Genomic DNA, 7,410 nt, shown 5'->3' on the forward strand with positions numbered 1-7,410 from the left:
TGCGTCCTATTGTTGGAAAAACAAAATGTCCGCACTGCGTCTGTCAACCAAGCGCACTGCATGCGTTAGCGCGATGCCGAGCAGGGGGTGGGGAGGGGGTCGTCACGACCCCCTCCACGACCCCCTCCCCACCCCCCTGCGAGGCCGAGCCTGGAGCGAGCCGGAGCAGGCGGCAACGCGGCATGCCGCGGCGCCGCATGCGTAGGTGAGTTCGTCACACCCTGTCACTTCCCTGTCACACCCCGTGCGTCCGTCAACCAAGACAGGGTGTGACGTGGGATTGTGCCATTGTAGCCAAGTGAAAATATTCGCCAAGTGGAGGAGGCGGTTTGACTCGGGCTAGCCGTGGTAGTGTTCTTCATTGGCTGGAAAAAATAATCGTCTAAGCGAACTGCAATGCTTTATTGACAACACATCTTCCATCCCATACCTGCAGAGCGGATTGCATTTTTTTAGGTGAGGGGGTACTGGAGTTACTTGCTAGTTGTGCGTCGTTGGGCTTTGTTTGTTTTGGGCTGTGAGAATTTGTTGGGTCCGTTGGGGTGTAAGACGCATTGGGCCCAAGTCGGCCTGTGAGCACGGCTGGTTCCCGGTGCGCTGTGTGTGCGCTCTAATATTTAGTCCCACCTCACCCGCGGACACCGCGCTCGACCTGTTTATAAGCACTGGCGAGGCATCTCTGTCGAACTCCTCAGTTTACTTGTTTGGGCGCTTATACACGGCGCTCGCTGCTCTATGCTCTCTGAACTGTGGGCCCATGTGTGCTCGGCCCCATGCATTGTGGCTCAGAACGACTCGCCTACTATGGGCACAGACCTATTACGGGACTGGCTGGGGCCTGGTTGCAGCTGGGTGGTCAATTTTTTTCCTAATCTGAAGCACTTTTTCTTTTGGAGTATATATATTTCGTGGTAGTACAAATGATGTCATTTGTACTGCTTGCACCAACGTTGAGTACTGCACTACGCGTACCAAGTCTGTGTGTTGTGCACTGCACGAAAGTTGCTGCAACCCCTCTCGTTCTACATTTATGCATGTACTGCACTTCATGTATACACTTTGTGAACTGCCTTATATTTGTTCTGTGAACTGTATTCATGTTTGTTTAGAATGGTCTGCGGATTATATTTCTTTTAGAAATATTAATATTAATGTTATTTTCTATAATTACTATTTGTGGACTGCATGTGGACTGCATGTGGACACATGTGTACTGCTTATTTTTACCATTGTGAACTGCATTAATCTTTCTTTTTTAGGTGTGAGTTGTAGTCAGATTACTTAATTTTTTTGTTTAACGTTGTTTTTGAATATGTTTTGTATGTGAATAGTATGTTTTTGTATCACTCATTAAATTTTTCAAAGTTGTTTGGATACTTGTTCTAACACAAACTAATTTCAACGAAAGCAATTGATCACAAGCAAACTGACGATACATAAGCAAACAACAGAAAGAAAATTTGATGATAATTCTAAAACGACATTGTTTTTACAAAAGAAATGTTCGATATGAAGCAACGAACATAATCAAAAGCTTGCATACATGAAACAAAGAACAACACAATGACTAAAGTAAAGTGAAACTAAACATAGCCCTGATTATTTCTAGTTGTTGTATTAGATTACAGCCTTGTTCTTCTTCTTCTTTGCTTCTTTGTCTCTTTTTGCCCTGTCCAGTCCCATTATGACATCGTAGTTGATTCTCCATGACTCATATGTTGCGAATGCATCTATTGCTGCATACTTGATAAGCTTTTCTGGCAGCGGGCAAAATCCCCACAGTGTATGGTCCTCCTTGCGGTTAATTTTTTTCTTCATGTCATGGTAGTGAATGTCTATCATCCTGCCGGCAACATCAGCCAAAGAGTCAAACTTCTTTTTATTGTATGGGTCTATCCATTCCACCTGAATATCAATGTAGTTATCGGAGTTGATCTCCAAACCAGATAGCTTCAGCTTGCTTTTCTCTCCTTCAATGGCGAATCCGATGAAGGTGTACTCACCATTCATGAGGAATTTGTCTAGTTCCATTGGCCTGCAAGATGTTTGTATAGAGTGAATATAGTTTATTTTCTTAGAACTACCAATGTTTTTTTGTTTTTTTCTGAGACTGAACTGCAATTTGAATATTTGAATCTGTTGCAGTGAGTAGTTGCTAATACTTTGTTCAACCTAACTAGTAAATCTGATAATAGACTGCATAAACAATGCATGTTTTGTATAGTAATGTTGCAGTTTTCTATTGTTCAGTCAAATAATTTGTATTTGGTAAAACAAAATAAAGCTGTGTGTATCGCTAGACCATATAATTCAAGAATTGAACACATGAGTGACATACATGGAGCCAGATGAAAACTGTCAATGAATTCATATGCCATGCTTTTTAAAAATGAGAACCAAAGTTTAAATATTGGCAATTGCAGTGAAGAAAATTTAAAATCAATATTGACAAGCAATAGTACAGATTGATAGTTATTATGACCTGTCTTTAGCTGCAGAGATGTGGTAGACAAGGCATTCTTTTTCTACACATAGCTGGAGCACTGCTGCCCGCTGTGGCTTCACGTAGTGCGTGTACTCGACATCAACGCCGACTAGTTTGACGAGCATTCTGCCGAGCTTCCTCCTGAGCGTGGAGAGCATCTTGTCCACGTCTTCACCCTTGCTTGTGCAAACGACGTGGAGCTTGTGGTTGCCATGGAGGACAACGTCGTGGAGCTCCCTGGTGTACCTGCGGCGTTGCTTGTACAGAGATGCATCCACCATGACTCTCCTCTGCTCTCTCGTGTTTGTTCTGGAGAGAGAGGTTAGTGAAAGGAAGTGTGGAGAAGAAGATGCAATGGGGTTTTGGGGGGGGGGACAAAGCTGTTGTGTTTTCTCCTCTGCTCTCCTCTTCTCTCCTTGACAGGATGTGGGAGAGGTGGAGCGGGGTGGTAGCATGGTGGGGCTGTGTTTTTAGTTACATGGAAACTGCAGAGAGGTACTTCTATGAGGAGGCTCTGTTAGTGCGCTGGAAATCCGGAACGTCGTCGCCTCTTTTTTCGTGACTAGTTCAGGTACGCACACAACTGTCAGAAAATGTGATGATTGTGTTTTGTGAATTTTCCTAGTAAATGCACTTCTTCGCTATCAGAACAGAACTGCGTATGTCCACATAGTGTACTGCATGGAAGTGAAATTTATTCTTCGTACACTGAATTATATCGGATTAGGATTCACACAGATGTACGCACATTTAGTTTTTTGATGGAGTTCTTTCTTTTTTTTCTCTTTTTTTGATGGTAATGCAGCTTTTGTGTGGATGGAGGGTAGTGTGGGTAGGGGTGTCAGACTGTTTTGCTTAAGTAACAGGGCTGCATTCTTCATTTTAGCCATATTGCATTGCAGTGTAAAGAGAACTGCATTTCAGAAAAAAGAATACTTCGTGCTTCCACGTGAAGAACTACATTGTTGTACGTCGTGGACTACATTTGTACGTTGACTTTGGGCTTCCCGCGTTTTATTTATTAATAGCGAACTGTAGTTTCTGGCAGTGCCCACGCACATTTTTGTTGTTGTTGTTCTTGTTGTTGTTATTCATTTAAAAAATGTTTCTCATTTTTATTTGATGTTTTATTTTTGAACTTATTGTTTTTTCTTAGTGGTCCTTGTTGGGCCTGTGTTCGGGGAGTGAAGACGCATTGGGCCCAAGTCGGCCTGTGAGCACGGCTGGTTCCCGGTGCGCTATGTGTGCGCTCTAATATTTAGTCCCACCTCGCCCGCGGAGGGTGCGCTCGACCTGTTTATAAGCGCTGGCGAGGCAGCGTTACGAACTCCTCTGGTTACTTATGTGGGCGCTTATACACGACGTTCGCTGCTCTATGCTCTCTGACCTGTGGGCCCATGTGTGCCCGGCCCCATGCATTGTTACTCAGAACGACTCGCCTTCTGTGGGCGCAGACCTACTACAAGATTGGCTTGGGCCGGCTGCACCTGTGGTGGTCAATTTTTTTTCTTTGTATTTTCTCTCTTAAGTATTTTTCCAATGTAGGGGCGTGCACTGCTTAGTAAATCATCTGTGCACTGCATTGATCATGGTTCTGTACTGCATGTGCACGCATTCCGCACTAACATGTTTGCGCTACATTTTTGTGCACTACATGGGTATCATTTTTCTTTGTTGTTTTTCCTCTTACGTATCCTTTTTCTAGTGTACGGGTGTGCATTGCTGTGCTGCCTCTATGTGCACTGCATTCGTCATAGTCCTGTGTTGCATCCTTCTTTGTGCGAAAGTTCTGACTGCTTATGCCAACGCTGCGGACTACATGACTTACATTTAAGGACTGCATCAGGTGCACTAATTCTGCGTTGTGCACTGCGCGAAAGTGCTTCTCTTGTGCTTCATTTTGAGCATGTACTGCACTTCATGCACACATATAGTGAACTGCCTGGTAAGACTTTGGAGAACTGCACACATAAAATGGTTTGTGGATTATAATTTTTTAGAGAATTATTATTTAATGATCTGCGGTTAGTTCGTGGGAATTGCTGCAGTCAAAATACACCTTCTTTTTTGGGTCCTTTTTCTTTGGTAACATAAGCCTTTATTGATTGTCCTTCATTCTTGGTAACATAATTTTTGTTAACTCCCCTTTAATTTTTAGTTTTGACCTTTTTGCATTCCTCTTCTATAAATGTAGGCCAACTTCTACCCTTCCTTTGCAGTTCATTTCTCCTCTAGCCGCAACTTCTCTCCTTTCTCCAGCCTCTCTTTATTTTTTATTTTTCTAGGTTTTTGTTGCGATCGCTCCAGGCCCCTACGCGAATCTCTCCTGCTGCGGCCATGGTTGTGGTGTGCCGACGCACAGCGATTGCTCAGCTTGCTCGCAGGCCCGTCGTGCTCGTCGTGGGGGCAAGGTCTTGTGCCGAGCTGGGCGAGCGGATCAGCTTGCATATGGCACAGTATTCGCGGAAGGACTGGATATGGGCCACATCAATGTTTCTGCATTCTATTCCGCCCTGCTTCGCCGTGGCCTTGGCTGCACAAGTCCTTTTGTCCATCAGCTTACGCCAACAGATGTGGAGACTCACTACAAGATGGTACTTTTCGCTTGATCTGATTTTTTCTTTGTTTTTTATATTTTTTTGTATAATTCCATACTAGTCTGAACTTCTAGTTTTTTAGGAACGCACTTATTTTGTTTTATTGAAGTGTACTGCACTTTGTACTTATATCTTGTTTTAACTTTTTTGCTTGTGTGCATGGAGCTCGTGTTTTAGTTTGCATGGTTACAATATGTGAACTGCTTAGATACTAGATGAGCAGTAATAGTTTCCACAATTTCCCCCACTTGTACGGTGTGTATTACATGCAGGTAGTCTCAAGAACTTCATGATAGTTAGAAGCGTACTGCTTGTTTGAAGTTTCGTACTGCATATTAGATTGCGTTTAATCTGTACTGCTTGTTGGACTGTTGTACACTTCATCTAGCTCGTGTCTATACTGTGTGTAGGTTTTTACTGGTCTGTGCAAAGTATGAAAATTGTACTGCTAGTATCATCGCCAAACAGTTTTAATTTGTTTTGCAGAAAATTCCCCAACGAGCTGTTAGGTACCTCCGGCTCAAGAAGAAGGGAATTCTCCAAGTTGTTCTTGGTAATGGACACCTTAAACCAACCAAGTATCGTGTAGGCGTTGAGGGGCCGCTGTGTCTGCAGAAAGGGTGGAAGGAATTTGTCATTGATAGTGGCCTGAAGTATGAGCAAGTTGGTGTCCTCAACTTCTTTGAACTCGAGGATCGTACGGTTAGAATCATGTTTGACGTGATTGGTTAAGGTTATGAGGTTGATTTGTAATAAGTACTTTTGCGTGTTGAACGCTTCATCTTTTTGATGTGTTTTGTAATAAGTAATTTTGTGATCTGAACCGCTTCAGTTATTATTCTGAACTTCGTGCTGCCAGTGAGCTAACTGCATTTTTTACATGGTTTTTGGATCAAAATGTGTCAATGTTTACTCTAGACTGATATATATAGGTATACTCTATACACCATTTCTCTTTACATGGTTTAGTTGAAGAACTCATAGTCAGTGGGAAATTTGCGTTTACACAAAATTTAAACTAATACATAAGTCGTAGAGATAAGCAAACTGCTATGTATATGATTAATTTATTGAAGTTCATCTATTTGGTCGTTAACCTGCTGCTTCTCCGCGGTGACTGGAGCGTGTCTAATGTCGCACTTTCTTTTGTTTTCCGTGGCGGTGTTGCTGGTTCTTGTCTCTGCACCGTTGTGTTTGTAGCCCCTCGCGTGCTGGTTGATGGCGGCTTTTGTTTTTCAGCGCTGTGAAATGCATCCTTCTTTTGTCCCCGCGTGCTGGTTGATAGCGGCTTTCGTTTTCCAGTGTTGTGAGTTGCATCCTTCTTTCCTCCCCGCGTGCTGGTTGATTGCAGCTTTTGTTTTTCAATGCTCTGGACTGCATCCTTCTTTGCTCCCCGCGTGCTGGTTGATGGCGGCTTTCGTTTTCCAGCGTTGTGAACTGCATCCTTTCGTGCTCCTACCTTGTCTTTTGAAAGTGGTGTCATTCTCGGTTGTTTCTGTACAGCAGCATTCCCTTGTGGTGGTCTTGTTGGCATTGTTTCTTCATGTTCTTCGTCCTCTTCACTCTCTTCTTCCTCTTCCTCCTCTTCATCATCTGTTTCTTCATAAGCCACTCCTTCTTCAGTTTCTTCATGTTCTTCGTCCTCTTCACTCTCTTATTCTTCCTCCTCTTCTTCATCTGCTTCTTCATAAGCCATTTCTTCTTCAGTTGTGTCACCATCTTCTTCTTTGATTTCATCTTCTTTGTCTTCCTCATTTTCTGATCTTGTTCTTTTGGGGCAGGTTCTTGAATTGTGTCTCTTCCTCTTTTCGCAGATGCTACAACGTCTCGGTTTCGTCCATTTCTTAGTGTTGTGAGTGGAATTTCTGTTTGGTTGTGCATCGCCATGTCCTCGTTTTTCTTGTTCATGTATTTTTGTACATGTCCTGGAATTGTGGGCGCTAATTTCATTACAAGTCTTGCACCTTCTTATTCCTAGCTAGTGGGTGACCATCACTATCCAGCTCAGGCTGTGGCTTACTGTTTTTGTCATCATTTTTCTCCTTGCATGCAACCTTTTTCTGGGTTGCGTCGCCCCCTTTCTTCCTGACTCTTGTGTTTGAAACAGGAGGTGGAAGAATTGTTTCTTTTTTGATAGCACCAGTTGCGTTGTGTTCGGTATTTTTTACTTTCTCGGCATTATTGTCATGCTGGGATTTCTCTGCTTGCTTTAGTTTTGCTGCTTCTTCTTCTTCTTTGTTGAGCACATCAACTTCCTCGATCAGTGCCCTCATACCAGACAACGCTCTATGGCACCCAGCGTCTGACCTTGTCGCTCTGTTTGCAAGG

Source organism: Triticum aestivum, chromosome 1D (assembly GCF_018294505.1).
Source record: "Triticum aestivum cultivar Chinese Spring chromosome 1D, IWGSC CS RefSeq v2.1, whole genome shotgun sequence".
NCBI lineage: Eukaryota > Viridiplantae > Streptophyta > Magnoliopsida > Poales > Poaceae > Triticum > Triticum aestivum.